We start from the raw sequence: 15,719 nt of genomic DNA, 5'->3' as shown, positions 1-15,719 counted from the left end.
AACAATCTTTTTAAATTCAGTTAGTGTTTTTATTACCTCCTTTTTTATCTTGTTGCCTAGTACACTGATAAACTCTTCCATTTGTTCTCTCAGGGGATTTCTCTGGGTTTTTCAGTTGGAGTAGTTCCTCTGTGTTTTCATTTTACTTGAGTTTCTCTGTCTCTATGAACTTAGGAAAAACAGTTCTCTGCTGTGGTTTTGAAACATTGTTTTTATGTGGGAGAGTCTCTGTGTAGATAGATGTCTGATATTTTTGGTATGAGGGCTGATTTTGGTATGGATGCCAGCCACGCCTTTCCTCAGGATATACCGGCTGTTAACCTGTTGATAGGGAGTGTGGATATTGTAGTGTCTAGAGCCTGTGTTAGATGTGAAGCGAGGCTTCCTCTCTGCCCTGTCAGGGCCAGGGTCTGCTCCCCAGGTGTCGGAGTAAAAGCGGCGAAGTTTGGGGCTGATCATTTCTGTTGCCCTTGAGTGATCAGGCTCCGTGTCCTGCCTCAGAGGAGGTGATTGCTGAAGCGGTGAGGCCTGGGCAGTCACAGAGGACCTGCGCACCGCCTCTGGAGGTGTCTGCAGTCTGCTCAGAAGTGGCCCGAGGTCACGTCTCTTTCTCTCTGTGTTTGTCCCAGATCTGGTTAGTGCATGATATTGAGGAGAGTAGGGCTGGGACTGGGGTGGTTCGTAGCTGCAGGAGCTGATGTAACCATTCTGTCTAAGATCTGGGCTGCTCCTGTGGCAGTTTTCTCCCAGGACGTCTCTACCCCAGCTCTAGTGCTAAACTGTGTGGAGTGGCGGAGCCAGGGAGCTCCCCGTGAGAGCGGAACTTCTGCCTACTTCTGAGCATGCTCACAGGGGCCGTCATCACCCCATTCAGACAATACCTCAGACCCTCCAGCTGTCTCTCTGCAGCTAGATGAGTTTCCCGGGGCTCTCTGCCTGAGATTCAGCACTTCGCTGCCAAGTGCTTTTGTGGCGGTGTTCCTGCGGATACTGATGATGGCCACTGAGGCCCACCTGCCGCCAGGTGTGTGCACTGACATGGCTTCCTTGGCTCCACCTGGACCATTCCCCAGGCGCCCCCGTCTGTCTCTGCATGGCTAGACCAAGTCTTTGCCCAGGTCTCAGGGGATCTCATGCCAGGCTGTAGTGTGGAGGGAGCAGGGCTAGGATGTTTGCCCCTTTGGATTGGGAAGTGTATCAGGGTGGCAGCTGCCAGAGCAAGGCTCTCTGTGCCCTGATTGTTAGCAAGCCAGCACATGAGCACCTCCTACAAGTAGAATCCAGGCTTCTCCAGCCCTGTCTGTCTCGGGGCATTTCCTAGTAGGTACGGGAGCTCGTCTCCTCTGTGTAGGACTTTAGGACTGGGGTGCTCAGATTGTGGCTCCACCTGCTCTCTCCCTAGTTGGGGGGTCCACCCATGTGGACCATGTGGATCTCTACCTAACAGATCCCCCCAAGAGACACAGGTCTCAACCCAATGCCTTTTATCCCCTGTCCTACCTGATTATGTGATCTTTATTCAAACTCTGGTGGTACAAGAGTACCTTTGTCAGCTTCCAGTTAGTTTTCCATGAAAATTTTTTCACATGTAGAAATGATGCTTTTGTTGGGGGAAGTGAGCTCCACGTCCTCCTACTCTGCCATCTTGATTTCCACCATACCCCACTCCTTTCTATTCTGACACTATAATAAGGTCATGGGCTTACCCTGTGTCGTTGGCTTCTGCCTACTTTGCAGTCTGAGTAAAGAGTGCCCATTTGCACATTTCCAAAAGAAAGTTAGTTGCAGATAATTGACTCCAAAGCTATCTAGTTGGTAAAATACTGCAAGGAACTTTGACTCCTTGATGAAATGAAGCAAATTTTCATTTCAGAAGGAAAGAATAATGTTGTCAAAGAACTACTTTTTGGGCTTGGCAGAAGTAGTATTGCAGAAATAAAGGACATCTTACCAGTTTTAGGAAAAACATCAGTTGGCTTTGCTATATCTTTTATATATAGTTTTACCTCCTGCCACAGAGAATCACACACGGAGACTACCATGACTGTATGTACTCATTGTAGATAGTTTTGAATATGTAGCTAAGCAAAAAGAAAAGTAAAAATTGCTCAAAAGGATCATCTCCCAAGGTAATCAGTGCTAGCATTTCTGTGTGTGTGTTCCTATATAAATATAAATGCACACACACCATTCATTTATATAAAGTACACATTTTACACAGAGAGATGAGATCATACTATATATACTATTTTGTAAGTACTTCAAAAATTGACAACTATTTAAAATTTTCTCATTTCATGAGATGTTCTATATCATTAAGAAATTTTTAAAAATTATATTGAGCAGTCATTACAGATAACTTAGAAAATATAAAAAAGCATGAAGAAAAATTTAATTAAATACTCATAATCCCACCAACTGAACATAATTGCTGTGATGTTTACATATGGTTCTTCCAGTTTAAGTTTATGTGTATGTGTATATTTTCATATATTCCTGTGTATATTTATGTGTGTATTTGTATATACATCTTGTATGTATACAAATACATGTGTGTATATGCATATATTCATATAGGTTTGCGTGTGTACTGTAGATACCCACATGCATATCTTCATATTTGATCATATTTATATTTTAGAAAGCTTCATTTGGCACCAAATATAGGAAAGATTTGAGGGACACATCTGGAAGAGAAGGCTAATTAAATATTCTTGTGATCTTGCTGAGAAATGAGGACTGAAAGTAAGATGATGAAAATGAGGTTGGAGGAAAGATAACCACAGATATGTGGGAAAGCCCTGGTGGTGTCAGAGTAGAATAGCAGACAAGACAGCAATTGGCAGCTGTGCCAGACGGGTCTGTATCTCCCAAGGGCATCAGGGCACAGTATTCTCCTTTCAGTTAGCTCATCTGTGTGGGAGACCAACCTTTGAAATACAGATAAAGTCCCTCAACAGTATCAGTCAATCAGACATTGAAATTTGCCCCCAATGAATGTCTCTATGCTTTTCAACAGGAATTTTCTTCTTGAATCATCTCCCTGTTAAGATAACAGGTTAACTGAAATAGAATCACTCTGTTTAAGAACTTAAATTGCTTTTTATTTTCTTTTTTTAAATTCATTCATTCTTCTATAACCATAAGTTGTATAAGTCAATTTATGAAGTTTAATTAAAATGCAAATTCGTTTTTGTCTTGATCTTTCACTGGGAGTTTTTTATTTTCCTGTGCCTGCATAAAAATCTAGGCAGTCTCATGATTTTTCTGACCCTTCAAGTAATAAAATGTTCTGTCAGGGCCTCCAAGTTGCACAACTGTAGGGGACACCATTTGCATTGTAATCTTTGTAAATGAGTCTCCCCAGCTCGAATAGATAATACTGGGAATGGTGCCACTGGAGTTTTGCAACATGGCCTTGAGTCCTAAGGTCACTTTAATATCAAAATCATAGTTTTAATTTAGTATATAGATATGTTTCATCTAATATGTTGAAGAATACGTTACTCTTCATTCAGTTAGGACTTTTCCTCCCCACCCCGCCTTCATCCCAGGGCCTGGCAGGAGACACACGAGCGCTCTTCAGGAGAGAGTATACTGTGAACCTCACTGCTCAGTCCTTGGGGCTGTACAGTTGGGGAGGGGGCTGGAGGCGGCCCTCTGATCGGCATGGCCCGCAGCCTAAGTCCCCACTCGTGGCAGGGCCTACTCTTCAGCCGGTTCCTCCCAGGGCCCCTTGGCCTCTGCCCTGCGGCAGTTACCACAAAACCGCTTACTCCTAGGTTGGCTTCCACCCTCTCAGACTCTCCTGTTGGAGACCTTTTTAAATGACCCCAGGCGGATATTTATACCACTGGTTTTCATCTAGTCCCGAGGATTCCCATACTTCTGACCCACTGCCAGAGGAGAGTGCGGTACCTTCTGAGTCATCCCCGCATGTCTGCTCTCCTAGCTTGCTTTAGCAGGGGCAGGTGAGGGCCAGACGTTTTACCTTGTGCTCGGCAGTCAGGACTGGGGCTGCAGCGAAGCTGCTGAGGCAGTCGCCTTGAGTGCAAGATTAGAGTGGGTGCCAAAAAACTCAGCAATTAAGATAAATGGTATTTTAATGAAATATTTTAAAAATAAATATTAATGCAAAAAAACATGATGAGCAAGGTATCAAAACTATGAATAAAGACAGCATTAGAGCACAAGATGCTCATTGAGCGCTGTGACTGTTGAGGTGCATCGCAAACAGCCCTCATCATTGTTCTCCCAAAATGCATCTTCTTTCCAGTGAAGTAATCCTCAAAAAATTCTCTCAATTGGCACTCTCTATTATATTTATGTTGAAATTTAGGCTCTGTGTTCTAACAGCTCACTTTGAAATGTTTGTTTTTTCGTATTGTTGCATCAGTCAAAATTTCCAGTTTAAATTATATCCATCTAGCTATTCATTTAATGGGGTTGTGTATGAAAGAGGATAAAGACACTCTTCAAATGCTAATGCTTAATTCCTTTTAAGAGATGATTAAAGGGCTTCACTGGTGGCTCAGATGGTAAAGCATCTGCCTACAATTTGGGAGACCTGGGTTCGATCCTGGGTCAGGAAGATCCTCTGGAGAAGGAAATGGCAACCCACTCCAATACTCTTGCCTGGAAAATTCTGTGGATGGAGGAACCTGGTTGGCTACAGTCCATGGGGTCCCAAAGAGTCTGACACGACTGAGCAGTTTCACTTTCACTTTTCAAACTATGACTGTTAGATGGAAATGTTTACAGTTACAGAGGAGATACTAATCGGTCTGCCTCACAAGTAGGCCTTGAGATTGATGTGTAAAATTAAAAGCAGCCACAGTCCATTCCACTTTCCTGTCCCTTGAAACATTGTCATGTTACCAGGTCCTCTGTTCTGCTCACCTGTGTAGTCAGCCCACTAAGCTGTTCTGAAACAGCTCGTTCCACAGTGTCTGATCAGCTTGTCAGTGTAAAAAGAGGTCTTCAGAAGTGGAATGATAAGTCTGTTCCTGTTTGGAGTAAAATTCATTTCAGTTCAGTCGCTCACTCCTGTCCGACTCTGCGACCCCATGGACTGCAGCACACCAGGCCTCCCTGTCCATGACCAGCTCCCGGAGCTTGTTCAAACTCCGGTCCGAGTCAGTGACGTCATCCAACCATTACGTCTTCTGTCATCCCCTCCTCCTCCTGCCTTCAGTCTTGCCCAGCATCAGGGTCTTTTCCAATGAGTCAGCTCTCCATATCAGGTGGCCAAAGTATTGGAGTTTCAGCTTCAACATCAGTCCTTCCAATGAGCACCCAAGACTGATCTCCTTTAGGATGGACTGGTTGGATCTCCTTGCAGTTCAAGGGGCTCTCAAGAATCTTCTCCAACACCGTAGTTCAAAAGCATCAATTCTTTGGCACTCAACTTTCTTCATAGTCCAACTCTCACATCCATACATGACTACTGGAAAAACAATAGCTTTGACTAGACGGACCTTTGTCAGCAAAGTAATGTCTCTGTTTTTTTTTTTTTTTTTTTTTTTTTATAAATACGAAAATGCTAACAAGGTTTAATTTTGAGTAGAAAATAGCCCTCACTGGTTTTTTTTTTTTTTTCTTTTTTTTTCTTTTATTTTTTTATTATTTTTTTTTCCAGTGGGTTTTGTCATACATTGACATGAATCAGCCATGGATCCACATGCACTCCCAATCCCGATCCCCCCTCCCACCTCCCTCTCCACCCGATTCCTCTGGGTCTTCCCAGTGCACCAGGCCGGAGCACTTGTCTCATGCATCCCACCTGGGCTGGTGATCTGTTTCACCATAGATAGTATACATGCTGTTCTTTTGAAATATCCCACCCTCACATTCTCCCACAAAGTTCAAAAGTCTGTTCTGTATTTCTGTGTCTCTTTTTCTGTTTTGCATATAGGGTTATCGTTATCACCTTTCTAAATTCCATATATATGTGTTAGTATGCTGTAATGTTCTTTATCTTTCTGGCTTACTTCACTCTGTATAATGGGCTCCAGCTTCATCCATCTCATTAGGACTGGTTCAAATGAATTCTTTTTAATGGCTGAGTAATATTCCATGGTGTATATGTACCACAGCTTCCTTATCCATTCATCTGCTGATGGGCATCTAGGTTGCTTCCATGTCCTGGCTATTATAAACAGTGCTGCGATGAACATTGGGGTGCACGTGTCTCTTTCAGATCTGGTTTCCTCAGTGTGTATGCCCAGAAGTGGGATTGCTGGGTCATATGGCAGTTCTATTTCCAGTTTTTTAAGAAATCTCCACACTGTTTTCCATAGCGGCTGTACTAGTTTGCATTCCCACCAACAGTGTAAGAGGGTTCCCTTTTCTCCACACCCTCTCCAGCATTTATTGCTTGTAGACTTTTGGATAGCAGCCATCCTGACTGGCGTGTAATGGTACCTCATTGTGGTTTTGATTTGCATTTCTCTAATAATGAGTGATGTTGAGCATCTTTTCATGTGTTTGTTAGCCATCTGTATGTCTTCTTTGGAGAAATGTCTGTTTAGTTCTTTGGCCCATGTTTTGATTGGGTCATTTATTTTTCTGGAATTGAGGTGCAGGAGTTGCTTGTAAGAGGACACAAACAGATGGAGAAACATACCGTGTCTTTGCTTTTTAATATGCTGTCTAGGTTGGTCATAACTTTTCTTTAAAGGAGCAAGGGTCTTTTAATTTCATGGCTGCAGTCACCATCTGCAGTGATTTTGGAGCCCAGGAAAATAAGTCTGTCACTGTTTCTATTGTTTCCCCATCTATGTCCCATGAGGTGATGAGACCAGATGCCATGATCTTAGTTTTCTGAATGTTGAGCTTTAAGCCAACTTTTTCACTCTCCTCTTTCACTTTCATCAAGAGGCTTTTTCGTTCCTCTTCACTTTCTGCCGTAAGGGTGGTGTCATCTGCATATCTGAGGTTATTGATATTTCTCCCGGAAATCTTGTTTCCAGCTTGTGCTTCATCCAGCCCAGCATTTCTCATGATGTATTCTGCATATAAGTTAAATAAGCAGGGTGACAATATACAGCCTTGACGTACTCCTTTCCCAATTTGGAACCAGTCTGTTGTTCCATGTCCAGTTCTAACTGTTGCTTCCTGACCTGCATACAGATTTCTCAGGAGGCAGAGAAGGTGGTCTGGTATTCCCATCTCTTTGTCAGAGAAAAATTAAGGGCCCTCAAGGTAGCTGGTTGTCAGTTTCTTTGTAAAGAGTGTTTTTATTACCCTTCAGCTGCCTTAGAGGTAGTTGTTAGCTAAGGATGAAGTCAGACTTTGTCTGAAGGAGCACAGATAATGTATATCAGTATAAGCATTAAGTTTTTTTAAGTTTATTTCCAAGCTGATGTATTTATTAAAGGGGTAATTTAATCTGTAAACATTTGCTATGTAAAGCTAACTTCCTCCAGAGCAGTTGGCGCCAGTAATTTTGAGTGGTCAAAGATAATTCTCTGAAATCAATTCAGGCACCTTCTGCCTGTTTATGTAACCAGGTACAAATTAGTGAGTTTCTTTCTTAAGTCCAGATGCAGTGTGTTGTTCTGTAAAGTATTGGGTTGTCAGCTCTGGTTGAATGACCCAGCTTCATCAGCACAGCCTGTAGTGCATTTGGCTTAATAAACTAAATAAACTGGAACATGCTGGCCGCAGCAAGGAGGATTTTATAGAACCATCCCTGCTTGGGAGAGCATAATTGGGATTTGAATTAATTATAATCCAGAAAGTTGTCTTAGCCCAAGGCATATGACCTCTGAGACCCCAGATGCCAAAATCATAACTGTGTAAAAATTATCCACATAATAACAGAACAAACACATAAGTTGAATTGAATTTCATGCCATGATGTTTTCCTAAAATACGCTGTCAAAAGAGTTCTTGCATACCAGTTCCTGCTGATATATAAATGACCATATTTAAATCTAATTACAGTAACCCTCCTGCAGTGAAAGGCTAAGTTATTCAGAAACTGATTTAGGGCTCAGTGACACCAGGGTGTCTGTAACCATGTTGCTGCAAGTGAGCAGAAGGTCTGTGAACATGAACACACATTACAAAGTCCACATTTCCAACAAAACATTTTGCAGAGAATAAAATAGAAATTCAAGAAACACATACACATTTACTGAATATTTTTATTAATATTAGCATTGATATGAAAGAATACATTTCACACATATAATACAAAGCATTACCAAATAAATTCCATTTTAGCCCTTCTAGTTAAGTAAAACTCATGCTTAGTCCCTGCAGGTGGGGTATGCTGGAAGTGCCAGAGGATCAAGGCCACCAGGAACTTTTAAATCAGTGACTTTAAGAAACTTTATGTGTATACACATATGTAGATATTTGTATGAAGCTCTTACTACAGAAGTGATACATACTTACTGTTGCAAATCACAAATATAGATTAAAAGGAGACAATAACCTTCGATAATCCCCCCATTTAGGGATTATCACCAACTATTTCAGGTTGGTACCCTGCAAACCAGACCTGAAGACAGAAGGAAGTGCCTGGAGGTTCTGTGGGAGTGCTCGTGGGAGAAACCTGTCCGTGAGTGAGGCTGCAGGACCAGGCTGGGGAAGTGAAACAGCCCTGTAGGGTTGTTCCTCAGCTAGATGGAGGGGTTGGGTCTTGGTTCCGCTCGTGGACCAGTAATAGGATGCAGCCTGCCCCTGGAGAGAGGATGCAGCCTCAGGCCCAGGCCAGGCTCAGGGGGCCCCTCACCGTACCCTGATGCTGTCAACACTGGACGGTCTGCCGGCCTGGAGACCCGTGCTTCTGTGCTGTGGTTCTGTGTGTGGGTAGTATCGGGGCAGAGAAATACTAAACAGTTTTCCAGTGGGTCATCTGGGTACCAAACATATTCCTTCCTGCTCCTGTTGTGTAAGAGCAAGCCTTCCTTCTGATACTCTGTGTCGGTTACTTCTGCAGGATGGTAACTTCTTACCTTGTCTGTTGGTCTCTTGGGAAATAGAATTTCTAATGTGAAATATTAGAGTATTAGTTTAATGCTTCACTGTTCTGTAATAGTTAAATAAATCCCCAGTATACCCCAAGAAAGAAGTCTGTTTTTACAAGAAGTTAATTTGGCCAGTGTGAAAATGGGAAAATAAACTTCATAGAAAATGGTTCTTATGATTTAGGCAATCATAAATCACAAATGAATGATTAACTGGCTTAAATATCACTGATGATTATGACTCTGTTGTATATCAAGCTTGTTCAGGGCAAGTAAGAGCGCACTTGAAGGATTATGCTGAAATAAGCAGATTGCAGCAAATGCCCTTTGGTTACCTTTGCAATCAAAAGCTCATTCACCTCGGCCTTTTTTTCCCCTTCACATAAGAGATTAAAACAAAAAGTTGAGTATGGATTTCTGTTTAACTGGGGTGTGCAGCTTTCCAGGTGGTGCAGTGGTAGAGAAGCTGCCCGCCAGTGCAGGAGACACGGGTTCTGTCCCTGGGTTGAGAAAATCCCCTGGAGGAGGAAATTGCAACCCACTCTAGTATTCTTGCCTGGAAAGTTCCATGGACAGAGGAGCCTGGCGGGCTACAGTCCATAGGGTTGCAAAGAGTCAGACATGACAAGTACGCATGCAGAGAGGTAATATGGAGGAAGAGGAAAGAGGTTTGGATGGAGAAAGAGGAATAGACAGCCTACATTGAGATCATCCGTGAGAAAAACTCCCAGCTCAGCTGCTTTTGATCTCTAGCCACCTCTGCGATTGTAGAAGCTCATGACTCCTCTCTCCGGACAGAGTAACTAGGATGCGTGTTTGTAGGCCAGAAATGACACTGGTGAGATGTACGCTGCAGTTGCCATTGGGCTGTGGACCACCGCTCATGCAGAAAGGCCAGAGGTGGCCTCTCAGGTACCGGAGCTTAGCCAATGGGGTCCCTTCCCCTGGGACAGCACAGCAGGGACTTTGAAGTCAGACCTGAGTTCATTTTCTAGCCATGCCACTTACAAGGTATGTGACTTTGAGTAGATAACCCTCCTCTGGTTTTCATGTCTGAAAACGGGGGAGACAAATATCTACTAAATGAGACTGTTGTGAAGATAAAATGATTTAATTATGGAAAGGGCCTGCCACATTGTTTCTGCTCAATAAACATTCACCTCCTTCCCTCCACCTTTCTGTGACTCCGCGGATTGCCCTCTGGTAGCTCTTTTCTATAGACACGGCCTCTTTTGTGTGAAATCCCAGGACTCAGGCTTCACAGCTCTTCTTTTTTTTTTTTCCCATTATTCTGAATTCTCTTTTTTTTCCCCATTTATTTTTATTAGTTGGAGGCTAATTACTTTACAATATTGTAGTGGTTTTTGCCATACATTGACATGATTCAGCCATGGATTTACATGTATTCCCCATCCCAATCCCTCCTCCTGCCTCCCTCCCCATTCCATCCCTCTGGGTCTTCCCAGTGCACCAGCCCCAAGCACTTGTCTCATGCATCCAACCTGGGCTGGTGATCTGTTTCACCCTTGATAATATACATGTTTCGATGCTGTTCTCTCAGATCATTCCACCCTTGCCTTCTCCAATAGAGTCCAAAAGTCTGTTCTATACATCTGTGTCTCTTTTTCTGTCTTGCATACAGGGTTATCGTTACCATCTTTCTAAATTCCGTATATATGCGTTAGTATACTGTATTGGTCTTTATCTTTCTGGCTTACTTCACTCTGTATAATGGGCTCCAGTTTCATCCATCTCATTAGAACTGATTCAAATGAATTCCTTTTAATGGCTGAGTAATATTCCATGGTGTATATGTACCACAGCTTTCTTACCCATTCGTCTGCTGATGGGCATCTAGGTTGCTTCCATGTCCTGGCTATTATAAACAGTGCTGCGATGATCATTGGGGTGCAGCTCTTCTAAGGAGCCAGAAAGATACTTCACTTGCTCAGTGCACCAGGCTGGTCCGGGGGGCCTTGAGCCTTGCCAGGGTAGAGCCCTGTATCCCCGTGAAGCTGGGATCGCCCCGTCCTCACCCGGAGCTTGCCCTGGGTTTTTAAGAGGCTCCAAACTAGCACAGTAGAAGAGGCCTAAGGCTGAGCTGGGGACCAGCCATCCCTTGGATTTCTGCTTCGGATGAAAGCACCGCTAGCTTCACCTCCTCTTCTCAATCTCCTTTGAAATGCTTTCTCTCTGATGAACTTGGAACAGACTGCGTGCTCAGGGATGGTTTTTGCCTGAGTCTTCTGCCAGGGCCTTTTTCAAAGCTGGGCTGATCCTTGGTTCTGATAATGCAAAGTGATTGTCAGACCTCTGGGGCAGCAGCTGGCAGGAAACTTTGCCCTTCCAAATTACTCCTGGTTGTTGATCCACGTCATCAGGACATACGTAGATGATGAATCAGGAAGAGCACCTTTGCCCTCTTCTCCCAGATCTAGAAACAGTATGGAGAATTACCAGGAAGCTGTATCTGTGCCATATGAAATGTCAGCCCTCCCTTTCCCCTCTCAGCCACATCCAATTTTTCTTTGTTCCAACTTTGAGAGGACTAAATCTCATCATCCTGACCCTTTGCAGTCAAGTGTTCTCCAAGGATATGATCCATGGGGAGGAGGGGGAGGGCTGATAATGGAGCCAATCTTTCAAAGTCCTATTTAAGCAATTGTAGATCATCAGGATGGAGAAGGCAATGGCAGCGCAGTCCAGTACTCTCGCCTGGAAAATCCCATGGACAGAGGAGCCTGGTAGGCTGCAGTCCATGGGGTCGCTAAGAGTCAGACACAACTGAGCGACTTCATGTTCACTTTTCACTTTCATGCATTGGAGAAGGAAATGGCAACTCACTCCAGTGTTCTTGCCTGGAGAATCCCAGGGATGGGGGAGCCTGGTGGGCTGCCGTCTATGGGGTCGCACAGAGTCGGACACGACTGATGCAACTTAGCAGCAGCAGCAGATCATCAGGAGGAGAGGAAATTCTGGAGACCATCGTGACCATCCTGCTTCTGCCCTGCTGAAACTCAATCCAAACTGTCAGTGTTGTGACCTCTCTTCTGTACATAGATGGAATGTGCTTTTGTTGAGATGAAAGATCCACATAATTAGAGGGCAAAAAGAGTTTTCAGTGAGTTTGCTGTTTCAAATTTCTCTTGAATGAAAATGTAACTTTAATCATTGCTTAAGTGGTTCTTTGTGGAAGTATTATATTTCTCTTTAATCTTAGGATCGTTAGCAGAAGAAAAGAGCAGTGTCTTAGCTTGGTGGTCTTCAGACTTCATCAGAATAAAACGGAAGGCTCATGAAAACTCAGAGTGCTCAGCCCGACCCTTAGTACATCAGGCACTGGGCTCAGAATTTGCAGTTTCAGCAAGTGATGCCAGTCTGCTGGCCAGGAGCACACTTTGCAGGTGACTGGTGTATAGAGCAGCCTGACCATCTGGAACCTTAGAGAGTGGCGCTATTTTGTAATGCAAACTATGCCAGGTTTGATATAGACTCAGATGGCAGCTTTGCAAGTTGTAAGAGTTGAAACAACTGAGTCTCGGAAACTCAGTTTCATCTTCTGAAAATCAGGAATGAAAACAATGCCTGCATCTCAGAACTGCTCTAAAAATGAGATGAGGTCATGCATGTGGAAGACCTTGGTATATGGCAAAACACAGTCTAAGTCTCCTTCATCCTAGGTTTACTTTCGTTTTTCTTTAATTTATTTGTGGCTGTACTGGGCCTTCATGGTGTGTTTTGCCTAGGCGTTCTCTCTGCGGGGCACGGCCTTCTTGTGCTAGCTTCTCTTGTTGCAGAGCGCTGGCTCTAGAGCACTGGCTCAGTATTGTGGTGCAGGGGCTTAGTTGCCCCATGGCATGTGAGATCTTCCCACATCAGGGATCAAATGTGTGTGCCCTGCATCGGCAGTTGGGTTCTTAACCACTGGATCACCAGGGAAGTCCCCTAGATGTATAGTCAACTTTTATATTAAGAATAGAATCTTTTAACATCTGGGATAGAAGTCTGTCATCGTTATCTTCATCATAATGAAAATAACAATAATAGAAGCTTCAATTCAGTTCAGTTCAGTCGCTCAGTCGTGTCCAACTCTTTGCGACCCCATGAATCGCAGCACGCCAGGCCTCCCTGTCCATCACCAAGTCCCGGAGTTTACTCAAACTCATGTCCACTGAGTCGGTGATGCCATCCAGCCATTTCATTCTCTGTCGTCTCCTTCTCCTCTTGCCCCTAATCCCTCCCAGCATCAGGGTCTTTTCCAATGAGTCAACTCTTCACATGAGGTGGCCAAAGTATTGGAGTTTCAGCTTCAGCATCAGTCCTTCCAATGAACACCCAGAACTGATCTCCTTGAGGATGGACTGGTTGGATCTCCTTGCAGTCCAAGGGACTCTCAAGAGTCTTCTGCAACACCACAGTTCAAAAGCATCAATTCTTCTGCGCTCAGCTTTCTTTATAGTCCAACTCTCACATCCATACATGACCACTGGAAAAACCATAGCCTTGACTAAATGGACCTTTGTTGGTAATGTCTCTGCTTTTTAATACGCTGTCTAGATTGGTCATAACTTTCCTTCCAAGGAGTAAGCGTCTTAATTTCATGTCTGCAATCACCATCTGCAGTGATTTTGGAGCCCCCAAAAATAAAGTCTGATACTGTTTCCACCGTTTCCCCATCTATTTCCCATGAGGTGATGGGACCAGATGCCATGATCTTAGTTTTCTGAATGTTGAGCTTTAAGCCAACTTTTTCACTCTCCTCTTTCACTTTCATCAAGAGGCTCTTTAGTTCTTCTTCACTTTCTGCCATAAGGTTGGTGTCATCTGCATATGTGAGGTTATTGATATTTCTCCCGGCAATCTTGATTCCAGTTTCTGCTTCCTCCAGCTCAGCGTTTCTCATGATGTACTCTGCATATAAGTTAAATAAGCAGGGTGACAATATACAGCCTTGACATACTCCTTTCCCAATTTGGAACCAGTCTGTTGTTCCATGTCCAGTTCTAACTGTTGCTTCCTGACCTGCATACAGGCTTCTCAAGAGGCAGGTCAGGTGGTATGGTATGCCCATCTCTTTAAGAATTTTCCATAGTTTATTGTGATCCACACAGTCAAAGGCTTTGGCATAGTCAATAAAGCAGAAATAGATGTTTTTCTGGAACTCTCTTGCTTTTTCAGTGATCCAACGGATGTTGGCAATTTGATCTCTAGTTCCTCTGCCTTCTCTAAAACCAGTTTGAACATCTGGAAGTTCACGGTTCACGTATTGCTGAAGCCTGGCTTAGAGAATTTTGAGCATTACTTTACTAGCATCTGAGATGAATGCAATTGTGCGGTAGTTTGAGCATTCTTTGGCATTGCCTTTCTTTGGGATTGGAATGAAAACTGACCTTTTCCAGTCCTGTGGCCACTGCTTAGTTTTCCAGATTTGCTGGCATATTGAGTGCAGCACTTTGACAGCATCATCTTTCAGGATTTGAAATAGCTCAGCTGGAATCCCATCCCCTCCACAACAGAAGTTTGCTGATCTCCTATTCACTGTGTTTTCTGTGCAGGGGACTTAACGCATTCTCCAGAAACTCCATGAAGCCTGCTTGACCATGTACACGCCTCACTTAGTGAAGATGTTCCTGAGGCCTCGGGCCGCAGCAGCCTCCTTGGGTTTGCGAGGCCCGTGTGTATGCCACTTTGAATTAAAAATGTGGTACGCTCATACTGTGGAATGTTATTTAGAGCTGAAAATAAATGGACTAGAAAGTTAAGAGACATAGAAAAAGCTTAGATGCATGTTGCTAAGTGGAAGAAGCCAGTTTGAAAAGGCTACATAATGTATGGTTCCAACCATGTGATATTCTGGAAAAGGCAAAACTGTGGAGACTGTAAAAAAGTCAGCGGTTGCCAGGGCTGAGGGAGAGGAGAGGAATGAATAGGTAGCGCACACAGGGTTTTTAGGGCAGTGGAGCACATGTGATATTATAGTGATACAAGCAGGGAGTGCATGTGAGGTCTCCGTACTTTGCTGTCAGTTTTGCTGTGAACCTCAAAGACTATTCTTTTAAGAATAGTCTGTGAATGGGAAAAACAAAAAGTGATTGTCAGGTGTTGGGGGTGATGACAAGGTAAAAGAGGATTTTTAGGGTGGTGAAGTTACTGTTTGATACTGTAGTTACAGATCCCTGTTATACATTTGTCTAAACCCATAGAGCGTACCACACCAGGAGTGAACCCTGCGGCTTCCCTGGCGGCTCAGACGGTAAAAATCTGCCTGCAATGAAGGAGACCCAGGTTCAACCCCGGGTCAGGAAGATCCGCTGGAGAAGGGAATGGCAGCCCACTCCAATATTCTTGCCTGGAGAATTCCATGGACAGAGGAGCCTGAAAGGCTACAGTCCGTGGGGCTACAAAGAGTCGGACACGACTGAGTGACTGACGCTTTCACTTTCAAGGGTGAACCCGAATGTGAACTTTGGACTTCAGGTGGCCATGACGTGTCAGTGTTGACCCATCAACTGTAAAAAAAATATCACTAAGCAATGTTGATCGTGGGGGACTGTGCCTGTGGAGGCGTGTGGTACCTGGGAGCTCTGAACTCTGTTTTCAGTTTTGTTGTGAACCCAAAGCTCTATTTCCTTTGTGTGTGTGTGTCTGTGTGTGTATGTATGTTTTCTTGATGTATAGTTGCTGTATAATATTATATAAATTACAGATGTATAATATAGGTGTATGTATAGACGATTCACA

General features: G+C 43.8%; 1 long non-coding RNA gene across 1 annotated transcript in view; it reads left to right on the top strand.

Moving 5' to 3' along the window:
• Window positions 1–15,719, top strand: part of LOC122673630 — a 63,579-nt gene that overhangs the window by 34,618 nt on the left and 13,242 nt on the right. The window contains exon 3 of the long non-coding RNA XR_006334756.1: window positions 14,534–14,682. This is a non-coding gene — a long non-coding RNA (uncharacterized LOC122673630). The remainder of the gene's footprint in view (window positions 1–14,533; window positions 14,683–15,719) is intronic.

The sequence above is a fragment of the Cervus elaphus genome, chromosome 17 (assembly GCF_910594005.1).
Source record: "Cervus elaphus chromosome 17, mCerEla1.1, whole genome shotgun sequence".
Classification (NCBI taxonomy): Eukaryota; Metazoa; Chordata; class Mammalia; order Artiodactyla; family Cervidae; genus Cervus; species Cervus elaphus.
The sequence above is the reverse complement of the archived record's forward strand: the minus strand, read 5'-3'. Positions and strand labels throughout refer to the sequence as shown.